Here is a 17,600-nt window from a genome sequence, read left to right on the forward strand (position 1 = left end):
ATCTCGATGACATGTTAGCTCTATACTATCACAGAAAAAAAGATGACGCTGCACTAGAAGCTGGGAACTATTCCCGCGGCCGCCTGGTGCAAAAGGCTATACTTTCCTCCAAAGTTCCGTCAAGATTTGCTGTAACTTGCATCTTTTAAAGCCGCGTCCTGTATCTGCGTAGATCATGTGATATAACCCACAAGTGCTTTGCTTAAGAAACAGAGTAACTACAAGTACATTTTTTATTACTTACGCTATTACATTTAATTGCAAATCTCTTCTCGGATTTGGCTCCGTGTGCGGCGGATGAAAGCCAACTTGTCAACGAGCGACTGTTCGTCATCGCCGAGTCTCAGACTGATCGCCAAGTTTGCTTATTTGTCGGCCACGATTATGCGACGCCTCGATCCTCCCTCAACTCGCACGGACGCATCTCACGCGCGGCTGGGATTCATCAAGTCAACTCGATTAGAACGAGGAACTGCGTTCTTTTTCTATCTATTACCCTGTGGGCTACCCATAAGGTGTTTGGCAGGGGATGATCAATCACCACCACGCAGTATGCAAGGGGATCGCCAAATGCACACCGCACGGTCATAGAAATATTACCCATAACAGTAAAATACAAGTATATTAAAAATACAAAACACATGTATATTCATACAAAGGCAAAAATTTCCAACGGTGAGTAATTCCTATATAGAATCCATGCAAGATTAGAAAAATGGAAGAAAAAAATCATGCAATAAGTCGTTATAGCGAGTGACGCCATCAATTCTATTAATTGAGACACCGTTGCTATCCTTAATAGTCCAAGGAAATAACGACATTTTAAATCTCTCTGTATTGTTGTCATTTAAAAAATTTGTTTTTGGTCACCATGTCTACCAGAGTACGACGGTAAACGAAGGAAATGTTTCACGTCTTCTGAGAAAACATTTTCTTCGACTTTGCTAAGCAAATTTTGCATATACTCTTTATAAGATTCCTCTCCCAACGCGCGTAAAATATTCGTAACGCTGCACTTTTCACCGTAACAAATCATCACGACCCTGGCCGCCTTACGCTGTACTCTATTGATTTCAGATTTAAGTCCTACTTAATTAGGGTCCCACACGCTAGCAGCATATTCTAAATGAGGCCGCACTGGAGTCAGGTAGCTAATCTCTTTCAACTTTTTAGGTTACCTACTTACCTAGAATTATTTTCACAAATTCCAGTTCACGGTTAGCTTTCCCGCATACTTTGCGTAAGTGTGTACTTCACGGAAGATCCCGATTAATGGTGACCCCTAAGTATTTTACGAACTCGACATTTGATAGTTGAGTCCCGTTAGTGGTGTAGCCCCTTCTTAGAGATATATCCATTTCCCAAAAATTGTATTCCTAAAAATTCACCGCCAAACACTTTTCAAGGTTCAATTCCAACTCCCAAGTCCTGCACCATTCATTTATGGCAGCGAGGTCCTTTTATAATGCCAACCAGTCGCAATAGTATCCGAGCTAACTCCTGCCAAACTGCCCCCCTGACAAACACCCTAGAGGTGGCTCGCAGGGTACTACTATATGTAGATGTAGATCCGTAACTCCATCCAAAACAACCCTCTGTTCGCTATTGTTAAGGAAATATTTGATGCAACGTTTAATCTATTACGTGCTCATCTATATCTTATTCTTCCCACTCATGAATCAGCTTCAAATGCGAAACCTTATGGAATGCCTTTTTGAAGTATAAAACTATTGAGTCGACTTTAACTTGTCTGTCATCCGCGGCTAAGATATCGCGGCTAACGAGGAGAGTCAGTTGAGCCTCATAAGTTAAGTCCCTTTTCTAAATCCGAGCTGTTATTTCATGGACAGATTTTGGCTATCTAAATGACCCGTTATTGAACTGAAAATAATATGCTCCAAAATGTTGCTACAAATGGAAGTAAGTGAGATAGGCCTGTAATTACAAACTTTTCCCTAGCTCTATGCTGTGGCAGCTCCCCGTCTTCTATTTAATGTAACATTAATCCTTTCCAAAAGGGGGGGAGTGAACAGTGTATTAATCCCTTAAAAACTTTTCTAATAAATACCATATCATATGCAATAAATTGCGAAGAAAAATTATTATTTTAATGGCTTTTTAATTTTTTTTCGATTTTTACTCCCCAAATATTCTCAACCTCAGTCAAATTTGTCTATTTCATGACACTGATAGCCTCAAAACGTCAGTTTTTTAAAATCAGAAGGAGATAACATACGTAAAAGTCCTTTGAAAAGCGATAAGTTTAGATACGGGGTTGGTCTCCCCAATTTAGGAGTTGCTCGTAAAAATGGAGGGTGATAGAAAAAAGGAGGTTATTTTCGGATTCAGCGACCCAAAATTAGCCAGAAACACCCTAAATTGTAGCCGAGCATTTTTTGAACTTCTATTTGAAGAACAGTGTTATTAACCAGCAATAAATGCCTCGGGTATGTGTATTCTTACCTCCTCAATTTTCATTTTGAAAACGTATTGCGGCAATGTGTGCTTTGAATGCAGTATTAGATCCATGTTTTAGGCAATTTTTCCATTTTCTGTAATTAACTCACCGAGTCATTTCAATACCTTTAATTTAGTGTAATCCTTCACTTTGGGCTATGCCGGCAGAGAATGAGTTTCCTTTGAGGATTAACCAAGGGATCACCTTTTATGAGGAATGCATGAAAATTAAGAAAGTCTACGTTCCTGAAGGCGTCATTACTAAAGCTCAAAGACATGTTTACCTTTTTAGTCAGATTTTACTTAAGTTAGTCTTTGTTGGTGAATTTTATAATATTAACATATTTATTAAACGGGTTGATATAAAACCCTTTATAAAATAATAATAAATATATATTTATATGGTATAAGAAAAAGTGGAAACAAAATTTTGATGATATAATCAATTATTATGATTATTGTTATCGTCATCTCACCTACTTTCAAAACTCTAACTATGTCTCTTGTACCTTCACTGTTCTTGACACCAATGCTCCTCTTTCGGATGTGGAAAATGGCAATTGTTGGCTTGCCAGAGGCATTGAAGCTTCTGGCAATATTAACTTTTCGTGGAATGCAATTAGTTGCAGTCTCAAAGAATTAGCTGTGGAATAAATTACGCGGCCATCAGTCAGAGGAGACTTGGCTGTTATGAGAGCAGTGACCCGATCTTCATTTTACTGTGTTATTTTTCTCTTCCTGGAAAAGGTTTCTGTAGCGATGGGATCTTTTCATCCCTTAAACTTGTTTTTTATTCATGTGATCTACTTTTACGCGAAAATGCTCTTTGCGTCTGAATTCTTGTTTGCCTATGATCGGAAGATCCCATCAGTGTTTTCCGGTTTAATTTTCCCCCAGGAATTCACGGAGGAGGAAATCTAAGATGAACTTGGGGGCAAAAGAAGTCATGCTTAGGTCTAAGTAATAGCAAGTCAATTCCGTTGCGCGCATCAAATTCCCACGGGAAGCTACTTTCTGCTTGGAGTAAAATAAGAATCCATATGAGTGTTCTATTTGAAATAATTATGAGATTTCGAGGAAACCTGTCGAGGAAGTATACATAATCAAATTCATATGCATATTCAATTTTCTATTTATGTCCTGAAATTATAATTTTTATAGTTCGTAATGATGAATTTTAATTTTTCTGTTGGTCAATCGGACGCTCATTCGAGCAGTAACGGGAACTTTGATGCGGAAATTACTATAGCAAATTAGTATATTATAGTATAGTTGTTGTGGATATAGTATTGTTGGAAAATCCCGTGAATTGGTTGAGAGCGTCAAGAAATGAGTATTTGACTGATGAAATATTTTTGTTATATACGTTAATATACGTAACATAGGTTAACATAAGTTGATTTGTGATTTTAAGGCGATTTTAGTCTTCATTTCCTCACCTGATTTAACAACTGTAAATTTCATGGGCAAATGTGGGGTGTATATGCGTATGCCGGCGATAGGATTTTAAATTATTGTACTTTAGGGAATACGTGAGAATATCAATGCAGTTTAAGTTTTTATAGTATTTGAGAACAATTTTTAGGTCCTCCTCTTGAATTAACGTGATTTAGAATTAATGATTTTTAAGCTCCAATTGTTTGTATCAAACACAATACGTAATACCGCAAGTAAACTACGTTTGTTAGAGTGTTTTCTATGAGTCCGTTTGTTTTTCATAAGATCAAAAAGCTATTAAATATTTGGACTTGCATAAAAAATAGCGCAGCTGCCACATTATTTATGGGAATTGAGCTAGAGTTGCGAATTATCAACTGTTTTTGTAATGAGGGATTTCAAACTTAGCAAACGAACGTTAATGATAGATAATTCCGTAAGTACACACGTTTATATGAGGTAAAATATGGGTAAAAATAATCATCAGTTTCCTGCAAATTACAGTAATTATTTTGCCTAAATAATGAGATCAACTCGTTAGTCAAATGTGTATTCATGAATAACAAATAATGACGCTTCTAAGTACGCACGTTTTTTTTTGTGGTTGATATAGTCATGTTGTTTGTGGATCAAATGCTCGCATACGGGAAAAAACTGCAAATAGTAACGTACCTAGATGAAATGTATAAAATGCTACCTATAATGAGATAAAATATACTAATTATAAACATTGAAATTGGATACGTATACAAAGGAAAAATGTAAATATGTATAATCGCTAAACAGAAAAGAAAAAAAATTGCCAGTTATTTTTGCTTCCCTTAAGTATGGATGACTGATGCGTGTTTCCTCTTCTTACCTTTTATTAGCCAGCTCTTGCGTCGAAGCATTAGCTCGGTTGTTTGCGCGAAAACAACGCGCGTTCGAGACACAAATAAACCATGCACTCGAGTGTGCAGATGTGCCAGGTGGTTGAACGAAGCGTGGCGTTTGCCCCGATGCGGGCACGGCAGCGCCGCCTCGCCGGGAAGACATCCCGCGAGAGCCCGTGGCGAATACTTCCTTCGATGGCAATTAAATTTATACATGCAGAGGAGCGGGAAGAGCATAATTTAATGCTCCCCCGTACACTGCCGTATGAAGTGCTTCTAATGAGGGCTCTATTGTGAGGCGAGGGGGGAGCGAGCAGGCGGCGACACGCAATGCCCCTTGACAACGTCCCCTCTCCCCTCGACATTCATTCCCCCCGCAATCGCTCCTCGAAAACTCCCAACTGTCGCTCATCTCGGCAGTCCGTGGTTCGAATCCACTCGGTGACAAATCTCCAAGCCATTTCCTCCCCCTGCTCCATTCGCCTGCAGCGGGGACTTGTGATGAAGGAGGCCAGAAAAGGGTCGGACGTGAAGCCCCCCTGACGCTTGCGGGCCAACGACCCCTGCCTTCCTTCCTTGTGTTGGCCACAAAAGCATACGCCAGGGGCGTGACGGCTGCACGCACATGCTTTACGACGCGGAGCGTCAACGGTTCGCGGATGCATTTCCCCCAGTTTGGCCGATGCCAAGGCACGGCTATTGAATTCGGAGATCATCACAACTCAACAATCCTGAGATTAGTTCGACGAAGCTCTCCATTCTACTCTCCCATTCACCAGCTTTTTCTTGGAGACGTTTTTATTAGCTTTTGCACCCTTAATAATTTATTCTATATGTAACGCATTCTTTGCCCTTCTTTCCGAACATCTGTCCTTCGACAGTTTTCTCCATCAGGCCATCATGTCTCATGATTCGGCCGAAGAAGTTGTGACGTCTTCTCCTTAGGGTTTTCAGAATACTCATTTTCATCCCACACTTCTTAGCACTTCCTTATAACTTAATCGGGCAAGCCATTTTACCGTCATCACTTTTTGGTAACACCTCATTTCATTTGGAATGCTTCACTTTTGACTTCTTTGCAGCCGACAACGTCCAAACCTCGCTCCCATGGAGAAACATGCTATGTTCCATTTGTAGCAAGTTATGAGTTGTTTCCATACTTTTATTCTTAACTGTTGTTAGATTTTTATTTTCGTAGAAAATCCTCTTCTCCTAAGATTGTCAACTGGCTATTTCTCTCTTGCTTAGTCCAGCGTTGGTTATTATGCTTCCTTGGAAACAAAACCATTTCCCCTCTCCAAGCCTTTGTTTCCTTAGGATAATGTTCGTTCCAGTCTGCTCTCTTTTGCTGCATATTAATATCTTAGTTTTCTCTTTGCACATTTTCAGCTGACACCTGCCCTTTCCGTATCTGTCAGTTTTCTTCAAGTTATTTTCTTTCTCGCCTATGGCTGCTATGTCATCGACAAATCGCTGCGTACTAATGGTTTCTCAGGGTGTATTTAATTACCCCTTGAATTTTTCTCTTAGTTTTCATCGGCGTCTTTCTCCATGTAAGCATTAAAAATCACGTGGTGGTGGTGCACGCTCTCATCTCACTCCTTTTCCTATTCATTCCATCTTCGCAGTTTGGTGCATATTTTATAACAGGTTCTTTATTTTAATATAAACTGTGTACGGTATTTCGTTCTTTCGATCATTATGGAGCATTCCCATGAGAATTATAAGCAAGGGAAGTCTAGGCTTGGAATTATAAGTTTGAAGAACGGACATAATAGACGAAAAGTCGTTTGTTTTTCTTCATACATGGGGGAAACTTTTCAATTTTAGTCTCACGGGATGCTCATCATCGTCAGTCAGCAATCCGAAAGCTGAGTAGACGCAGTTTTTCGCTCTGTAGTCTTTGCCAGAAAAATTTTCTTGTGTAATTATTCCTTCCCTTTTACATTTTTCACATGTTAATCATTCGGGCCTTTCTTTATACCTCTCTTTCCGTCCATTAGTACTTAGGTAATTGTCTTCATCTTGCGTCATTTGTGAGGCCGATTAACTTGCCTCATTTTCTTCTTTGGGTTTTTAGAAGACTTCTCTTTCCTCCCAATCTTCAAAAGGATTTCCTCATTACTCAGTCGGTCGATCAATCATATTTTCATCTTTCCTCTGCATCACCTGCTTTCCATCACTCCCACTCCTGCTTTCTCTGCTTTGTCTCTGTTTCGCTGACACTTAGCATCAGTTTCCACCGGTGATGGAGCATTTTCCTTAATGTTCCTTAAATTTTAAGTCATAGCTCAATCCATTTTATCAAACCTATCACTAGCGGATGGCTCAGAAAATTACTGTCTTTCCAAAACTGCCGATAACTTCGAAACATGCGCAATGATCGCAGTAATCACAGGATGAGAATCTGCTTTGGCTTGCATAATCCTTTGGCAGAATACTTCGAGTTTTAATAATAAATTAAGTGGGTAATACAAATCAGCGGGTGAAATTTTTCTTGCCTTAATATTACCTAAATCTGTTGGTGATGCTTATGTTTTGCGACCGGTATGCAGTGGTTCCCAGAAAATTCCGTCCTTGGGAGCAATTTAACGATTTACTTATACTCTAGCCAATGCTCGAGTCATAGAGCTGTTTTTTTCTTATGCTTATCATAGAAATAGACTGTTCCTGACGTAATATAAAAGGAAATTTTATAGTGACAGTTATTTTTTCACTCCATCTGTCGTGATCACCATAAAATACCGTCTTTTTAAGTTCAGGCAACGGTGGAATTTGCTTAGTATTCTAATTTGGAGGCAGTAAATTTCCTCAAAATTTTAATAACGCGGGACCTTTGCTTTGGCGCAAAAAGACATCTCTCGCCTCACCATTACGGACCACTTCCTCGCATAAATGTTGAAAGAAGGTGAGCTGGTGGCGCTGTGATTGCGCGGGGGAAAAGCAGGAAGTGATGGCGATGAGGGAAGGGGGTCGGCGAATGAGAGGGAGCTCTAGGACACAGAGAGGAACACAAGGGAGGGGAAGGATGATTAAAGTTCATCGACAATTGCTTCGTCGAAGTCACGCCGGTGATGTGTTCCGTGTGGTGCTTCGCGAAGAGGGAAGCCATGTTGTTGCGCCCCGACATTCGTTGCGGTGCTCTCACCCTTCGTCTCGTGCACAAGTGGATTTCTCGCAAGTAGATTTTCACTGTAAAAGAGCGCGCCTTGGAAGACAAACTCCTGATATTAGTAGAAAACCGACATCTGAGAATCAAGGCGCGACTCCAAGAGAATGCAAGACATTTTACTTTGGGAATTTTTATTATTATTTTATGCGAACTGATTTAGGAACTGATTTCGCAATTCAAGCTACGCATTTTAACTCAATATTTCAGGGGTTGCAGCCTTGGCTAATTTCTGTATTAATTTCATTTTCATTTTTCAACGATAACTTCTAAGAATTGTAATTACGTTTTCTTGGATCTTTTTTGAATATCTTGTAGCTTATTTATATAGAATAATGCGGAAAGCAACGTAGACTTGAGTTTTATGAACTCTTACACTTATGAATAGCTTTATAATGTGTAGTTTGTTGATGCTTGTTAATTTTTTTTAGGAAATTCTGTATCTCATTCAGAAAGGTCTTCATGAGCATTGGAATTATTGAGGAATTAAGTCCATTTTTTATGTGCGTAGTGCTTGCTTTGTCGTCCGCTTTAGTGGGGCAAAGTCAAAAATTAAAAATTTTGTATTTTCGGGATACATGCATGTCTTTTTCCCGCGTAGTCCGCGAACGAATGCACACAAGAGAATCTGCCGAAAATGCGAGATGGTGGTGGCGGTGCACTGTAGTGGCTTAATCAAGATGTGAGCCGCCACTCACGCCATCTGGTGGCTGCGAATTTGTATTTTGTTATTCCTTTCGGGATGAAGTGACTTCTATGAAAGGCGGAAGCAAAATAGATGGAATAATAGAGAGAGTAAATTGAGTGCTCATTTTTAAAAAGTGACGACGAAAGATGTGAGATTGATTACTAAATTTAACTTTGCAAATCACCATGATTACAGTTTCAAATCATTTTTCGATATTGCGAAAACAAAAGTTCCACAGTGTTTTGCAAAGAAATTTTGATGATCTGCAATCCTTAGCTACTCAGTTATAAAACACCAGCAGTGAATTTCGCTGATGGTTTCAAGCCGAAGTACGGGATCAGACGATTGCAACATCTTGTAATTATTCTAAAATACTGTTTATAGTATTTTAATTGACGCTCTATAGATTTAACGAAGGTTAGGGGTTGGTGTAAAGACCTCCGAAGATTGCGCATGGATGCTGCATTGTCATGGTAATGCCCTATTGAAGATATTTCGAGCATGAATTTTTCATGAAAAATGGTCATGTCTTACTGTTGCTGTAAATGAGAAATTGCGCGCATGCGCATCGTGCCGCAACAGACAACGCGCAGGCGCTGAGAATCCGCGACCCGGTCTATTGCGAGTCATACTAGTATCGTTGCGTTCGAAGGTGGAGACCATAGCGTTCGGTAATGTGAAGCATTTTGCCATGAGTAACATACGCTGTAACGGCTGTTGTACTGTGATGTGAAAGGTAATGGCAAACCACCTCATTATTATCCGTGACTGCTCCACTCATTTCTACGTAATAATTAATGATCGAATTCTTTCAGATGAAATATTTAGAAGTTAAACTAGTCCGGATATCAGGCGGGGACTACCCGAGAGAGTGTAACGTTCTAATGAGTTAGAATAATGCTAATGATTGGATGCGTGTAAAGTTTTTCCTGCAGTATAATAGTATATAAAGGATAGTATAGGGAAATATATTTTCCTGCAGTATAAGGAAAGTTGAAGATGGAAACCAAACCCGTCGATACCGATGTGGCGCAGGTTTATATGCATACATTAAATTATGAAGATGGAGAAGTTAATGACGTCTACTAAAATATCACGGAAGTAATCAAGCTCGTAAATGGTGAAGATAATCGTATTATTCCTCGGTGATTGGAATGCAGTCGTTGGCGAAGGTCAAGAAGGAAGAATAACAGGAAAATTTGGTTTAGGGAACCAATTTTTGAAGAGGAAAAGGCTGCTTAAATTATTAAATGAACACACGCTTGTGGTTACCAACATATCCTTCAAAACTCCTACGTAGACGTGGAGAAAACGAGGAGGCCTAAGAAGATTACAAATGGGCTACATGCTAGCGGAATAAAGATTTTGAAACCAGGCGAGGGACCGGAAAAGCTACCAGGGAACAGATATTAACAGTAACCACAACTTAGTTTGGATGAAATGTCACCAAAAATAAAAAAATGTAGAAAATGGTGAAAAACATTGGCAAGTTGATAAATTGAAGGTGACATAATATCAACAGGAACTTCAAGAGGCCATGGAGGATGGATTAGGAATATCTTACGGGAAGAAAACTCGTAAAACACATGGATCACTCAGGAAATCTTAGATCTAATTGAAGAAAGGAGAAAGTGTTGGGAAAAGTGGGGAAGACGGGAATAGATACGAGAATGGAATGCGAGACGAGATCTGTCGTAAAGAGGGAAGGGCTGGAGGAACGTGAACATGAGCGTACCCAGCCAGGGGCAGGGGGGCAGCTGCCCCCCCCCCCTTGAAGCAAAAATCGCAAAAGTCTTTGAGCAAAATCAGTACTGAATTGAAACGAAAGAATTCAACAAATTTTCTTTAAACCCACGAAAAATGATACGTACTAATATAATATGTGTAACTAAAATAAAATTATTTTTTCAAGGATATAATCTCATAAACTGATAAAGCGCTGTTATAATCATCATCATCATCACTAGTCAACAATCCTAGGATTGGTTTGACGCAGCTCTCCACTCAGTTCTCCTATCAGCTAATCTTTTCACACCTACGTATTTCTTCTCTTTCACATCTCTCTTTACTTGTTCCATATATTTTGTTCGAGGTCTTTCTTTTCCATTCTTGCCTTCCACTTGCCCTTCGACGATTGTCTTCATCAGGCCATCATGTCTCAAGATGTGGCCTATAAGGTTGTTCCGCCTTCTTATTAAGGTTTTCATGAGGCTTCTCTTCTCTCCTACTCTTCTTTGTACCATACAATTTCCATAACAAAAAAAACATGCCTTCACCCACATGAAATAGCATCCATTGAAAAAAAAACTTTGTCCAGAGAGATTAATGTCTTGTTAAATTAATTTTCTTCAAATCAACTTGTGCTACGATATTCTTTTAGTTTCCTTTTTAATTCACTCAAATGATTTAGGCATTTAAGGCTTTCAGGTAGATCATTAAAAATCATTGGTATTTTTACCTTTGATTTGTTTTTTCCATACCTATTAAAGTAGCTTGATACAAAGTAAGCTGGTTTGTTTCTATTGCATATTGTGTGCGTTCTCTCTACATAATTTAAGAAATTCCTATTAAAGTAATTATCAATTACAATTACATATTTATATAAATTTGTAATGTTGAGTAGTCCCATTTTTGCATACCTCGTAATATTGCATTTGGTTTGATTATGTAGATATTCACCTTTACCCCGAGTTTTTTTTATTATGATTAAGCCTATCACTATTATTTTCGAGTAATTTTACAATTTTGTTTTGCGTTGCTTGTAACTATTCTTTGTAGCATGAGGCTGTGTTTCCCCAAGTGGTCAAACCATATCGTATTATTGATTCCACTAATGCATGGTAAATTGTCAATTTGATATTAGTTGAGACCAGCGCTCTTATTTTGTACATTAGGTAGCATACCCTCCTTAACCTACTATTTACCTTCATTATGTGCAACTCAAATTTAAAATACTGATCTATTATTATACCCAGATATTTAAACTGACTGACCTGTTCCAGTGGCACGCATTTACAGGACTTCAAGTTGCAATTGTTGTGTAAACATTGTTGGAATAATAATAATAATAATAATAATAATAATAATAATAATAATTTGGCAAAAAAGATTTACAAGCATATCGAGACACATGACATCTTGTCGGAGGAACAAAAGGGATGTAGAAAGAAATCACAAGGCTGTAAAGAGCAATTGATAATCGACAGTGTAATTATGAACACTGCGAAAAAGGCCAAGAGAAATCTATTGATAGCATACATAGACTACCAAAAGGCATACGATTCGGTTCCACATTATTGGCTAAAAGAAATCTTAAAAATTTACAAAATAGATATTTCAATTGTGGAGTTTCTAAACACAGTAATGAGCAAGTGGCAAACTCAGTTGGTATTGAATACCTCTCAAGGTCAAATTCAAAGTAGTATTATCCGAATAAAAAAAGGAATATTTCAAGGGGATTCACTGAGCCCATTATGGTTCTGCCTAGCTGTCAACCCATTATCAAATATATTAAATTCAACAAAATATGGATTCAAATTAAAAATTGATAGAAATCAGACGCATATGATTAATCATCTTTTCTACATGGATGATCTAAAGATATATGCCCACAATCAGAAGGAGTTAAATTATATGTTGAAATTAACGGAGAGCTTTAGTAATGACATATGTATGAAGTTTGGAATAGATAAATGCAGAAAATTAGAAATTAATAAAGGGAGATACGTTAAAGGGCAAGATATTCTTTTAGATAGCGGAAAAATCGAAAACATGGAAGAACATGAAAAATATAAATATCTTGGCATAGTGCAGAACACCCAAATCCCACAGAAAGAAATTAAGGAAAAAGTCACAAGAGAATATAAAAATAGGCTTCAACTTATACTTAAAACGCAGTTAAATAGCAGGAATACAACAAAAGCCATAAATACATTTGCTGTTCCAACTTTAACGTATACATTTGGTGTAATTCATTGGACTAATACGGATTTTGAAGACCCAGATAGATTGACAAGGAAAGCGTGAACAGATTACAAATAACATCATCCAAATGCTGCTGTCGAAAGATTATACATTAAGAGAAAAAATGGTGGTAGAGGTTTAATACGCATTAAGAACCTACATTACAGAATTATAGATAAATTTAGAAATTACTTTTTCCAAAAAGGCGAGACGACTAACCTCTATAAGTCAGTCGTAAAAAATGATGATAAAGCAACACCACTCCAGCTTAATGTCAGAGACAAATCGATAGATGAAGAAAAAAATAGAGGAGCTAGAAGACACATGGAGAAGCAAGCAAATACATGGCATTCATCACAAATTTCTTCATCAGGAATGTGTAGACACCTCACTATCAAATGCCTGGTTAAAAAGAGGTGAGCTATTTAAGGAAACGGAGGGGACAATGGTAGCCATCCAGGACAGAGTAATTGGTACGAAGAATTATAGGAAATATATAATCAAAGACGGAAGCGTATTAAATGACTTATGTCGCAAATGTAATGCAAAGAGTGAGACGATAGAACACATAATTAGCGAATGTACGAATCTAGTAGGTAATGAATACACCAAAAGACACAATAATGTATGCAAAATTATTTATTTAGAAATAGCGTATGTTACCGGATTAAAAGTGGATCATGAACCATATTACCTTTTCACCCCTGCTACAGTGCTGGAAAATGAAAATTACAAATTATACTGGGACAACACAATTTACACAGACAAACCTGTCCAGCATAACAGACCGGACATAATCTGGATTAAAAAAAAAGAAAAGCAGACCTTTATAATTGAAATAGCAGTTCCGGCTGACCACAACCTTAAGAAGAAATACGAGGAAAAGAAACAAAAATATCAAGACCTCGCAAGGCAAATAAAAACTATCTGGAAACAGGACGTGGTCACCATCATCCCCATAGTAATATCATCAACAGGAATAATACATTCATCACTAAATTTTGGAATTGAACAATTAAAAATTAAAAGAAACACAATATATAACATTCAAAAATCTGTAATACTGGATACATGTAGAACAGTTAGATTGTTTTTAAATGAATTGTAACTTGAGGCAGCGTCTTGGCAAGGCCCGACGCTGGCAGACCTCCAAGTCAATCTTGTGGAATGAAGAATATAATAATAAATACCTGGGCAGTGCCTGTGCTGGCTTACTCCTTCGGAATTTTAAAATGGTCTGACACGGATCTAAATGAGCTGGACCGACTGACTAGACGACTTTTGAATAAATTCCGATGTTTACATGATAAGGCTTCAGTAATTAGGTTATATATCCCAAGAAAGGAAGGAGGTAGAGGCCTAATAAATATTCTCCGACAATGCCGATCTCAGGAACAGTCAATGAAATCCTCCTTAAAATCGTCAAAAGATGCATTAATGAAAGCGGTAATAAAGGCTGACGTGGGATACACACCATTGAATTTTGGAGAGAACCAAGATCGGATTCAAATACCAGACCTAAACCAACAAAAGCAGGAATGGAAGTCTAAAATCTTGCATGGAAAGTTCCCAACAGTCATACAGGAGGATTGGGTTGACAGAAACGCCTCTCTGAAATGGTTCCAAGATGGCTATTTATACCCGGAGACTGAAGGGTTTGTGATGGCAATTCAAGACAGAGTTATACGAACTCACAACTATGAAAAAAATATATTAAAACTTGAAATTGCAGATAAATGTAGAAAATGTGGGAAAACGGGTGAATCCATTGAACACATAACTTCGGGGTGCTCAGCTCTTGCTGGTAATGACTATCTCAATAGGCACAACCAGTTGGCCAAAATTATCCACCAAAACCTAGCAACTACCTATGGACTTTTAAAAAATACTCCACCATATTACAAATACCATCCTCCCGCCGTACTAGAGACAGATACACACATCCTATACTGGGATAGACCGATACTTACAGATAAAACCATAGATTACAATAGGCCTGATATTTTATTGATCCACAAATTACAGCAAAGAGCAAACATAGTCGATGTAGCAGTGCCACTAAATCACAATGTTGAGTCTACGGAAAGAGAGAAAATACATAAATATCAGAATTTAGCCGGTGAAATAAAAAATATTTGGAAGTTGAAAGACGTCAGCATACACCCACTGATAATCTCTGCGGAGGGAGTCTTGTCTAAAAGATTCAAAAAAGAAGTTGAAGACCTGGGAATTAAAAAACAACTGATTAACCTCGGGCAAAAAGCTGTTTTACTACAGACCTGCCAGATCGTGAGAAGATTCCTGGGTCGGGCATGATCGGACATTGTAGGATAGGGTGAATTCTCTTCCTTAGCATCCGAGCCTAATCCTAAATTGACCTTGGGATAGGTGAATATTTCCAGCTGGTTTTAATAAGCTGAGAAAGTGCATTAAAAAAAAAAAAAATAATAACAATAATAATGTTCCCCCCACCAATCCTCTCTTTCTTCTCCAACACCACTTCCGTCCTCAGACCTCGTCTCCTCACCCACCGTAACACCGCCCTCCCCTCGCTGGTCAGTTACCTATCCACAGGAAAAACCCTCGTCCCAAACCAAGGCTGCTCCTCCTCCCCGTCCATTCCCTGCTTGAACCCCACCCCCGCCCACTCAACCAGTCCACTCCCTCCCAATGGATGTCCTTACTGTCGTGTTCAATCATCATCATCATCATCATCACTGGTCAACAATCCTAGGATTGGTTTGACGCAGCTCTCCACTCAGTTCTCCTATCAGCTAATCTTTTCACTCCTACGTATTTCTTCTCTTTCACATCTCTCTTTACTTGTTCCATATATTTTGTTCGAGGTCTTCCTTTTCCATTCTTGCCTTCCACTTGTCCTTCGACGATTGTCTTCATCAGGCCATCATGTCTCAAGATGTGGCCTATAAGGTTGTTCCGTCTTCTTATTAAGGTTTTCATGAGGCTTCTCTTCTCTCCTACCCTTCTTAGGACTTCCTCGTTACTAACTCGGTCGATCCATTTGATTTTCATCATTCTTCTGTATCGTGTTCAATATGTATGCATAAATATAAGATGCATGTAAGATCAGTCACCTGAAGATGTAACTACGTTACGAAACCCGGGTCGTGTCCATATTAATATAATAGTGAACCTCACAAAGTTGTATTCCTTTATTTCCAATATGTAGAGGGTTCACAAAGTCAAGCCCGAAGTTGGCAGTTATATAAACTTTTTTGCATCTGAAAATTATTTAACTACGTTATTTAAGCGAAAATTATCTCTTATATCAATCACGTTATCTTTACGATTATATTCTTAAACCTTCTGTGGATTTCTCTGTAGTAAATTTTTGTCTACATTCCCATTTTAGAAATTTTTTCTTTATGTTATAAGTTAATTCATTGAGTATTAACAAACTGCCGCTAAAATCATTGATTTATGATGTGATGACAAGTGGCTGGGTCATAAAAAATTATGACTGTCATAATTTTTCCATATCTCAAATACCAAAAAATACGTTTGAGAAGATACTGAGGTATTTTTTTCAAATTTCAGACTCGGCGAATTTCAGATTGTCCGGGGAATGTTTCCCACGGTCATTTTCATGTTACCTGAAATTTTCATGATGATAACATGAAGCGAGTGACCGAAAAGACCCCGTCCAGCAGCAGGGATGCATCTCCATCAGTGGTTACTGTAAGTGCTGGTAGGTGTCATCCTCGTCTTAGACACTTAACGCTAGTCCCTTCCTGTGGTCAAGCACTTTTTAATTCACTGTTAATCGCTACTTTTTTCTCTAATCTTATCGAACAAACTTCTGATTTTACCTGCAACTCGTGTGAGCAGAGTGTCACTGTTTGTCATTGTGTCATGGAAGGGAGCGAAACAATTATTTTCTCCTTTTAATGAGGGAGATTACCTGTGGCAATTAAGTTGAAAACACGTTCTCCTCTGCAGCGTGCATGGCTTTCATTTATCACGACATGTTGCTACTTTTTCTCTCCGCCCATTCGTCTCCTCTTCGTCAATCTCCTTCAGCACGATCGCTTGCAAACCTCCTCACTTCCCGCCCCTCCACACCCTCTCCTGCCCCTGCCTCTCCGCATCAACCCCTTGCCATGCGCGCGTTTCCGAACGCTCTTCTTCAACACCCTTCTGCGGTGTCACTTGTCCTCCAATACGAGTCCCAAATAGTGTAGATCAACTTATTTTTTCAAAAGCACATTCAGGGGAAAATGTCCGATGCAAATAGAGCGAAGAGTGATATTAGGTTCAATTACAAATATTGATTCATGTTTGCTGGTAATATCTTAACGCTAATGAGTGACGAAAGTGACCCCCCTTAGATGGAAAGAGCTTATTTCAATTCTTGGTACGTTTTACACTTTTTACTTTTCAACTCGCATGTTGGGAGAATTTCGTTTATTTCGTCGGAAATTGTACATAGAGACTAAAAATGACGCAGTACAGGGTGAAGTATACTTGTAGTATTTGGGAAACTTCTGCTAATTCAATTGAGAAGGTTTACTGCTTGCCTAGTCGCAAAGTGAACTAAAGATGCTAATTACAGGGAGTCCCTATTAGTGATTGCCTGCTCTCAAAGTGAAATTTACAATGAAATTGAACTAATTGGCCCTATGTAACATCCTTCATTCAATGAAGTTATGTAAAACGATTCGGGCGCCAACAAAACTTAAGGCAACGTGATGTTTTTAATCACGCAAATCATTGTGACTTTCAGTTCGGCATAAAGGAGTATCAAATAAGGATTTCTTGTCATATTTCCCGCAAGAAGTGGGTGCACATTTTTGCTTGGAACGGAATTAATGAATGTACGTGCGTCGTAAAATATGAGGGCTGATTAATTAAGTTCCCATGGAATCTCGTTAACTAGGATGTTGGAATCATGAAATTTCACAATTAACCAATTATTCTTGTTAAATGGATGTGCCATCCATGAAATTTAATATCTATACTATGTTCTTCATATAGGTTATGATTTGTGTAACTT

The sequence above is a fragment of the Ischnura elegans genome, chromosome X (assembly GCF_921293095.1).
Source record: "Ischnura elegans chromosome X, ioIscEleg1.1, whole genome shotgun sequence".
Taxonomy (NCBI): Eukaryota; Metazoa; Arthropoda; class Insecta; order Odonata; family Coenagrionidae; genus Ischnura; species Ischnura elegans.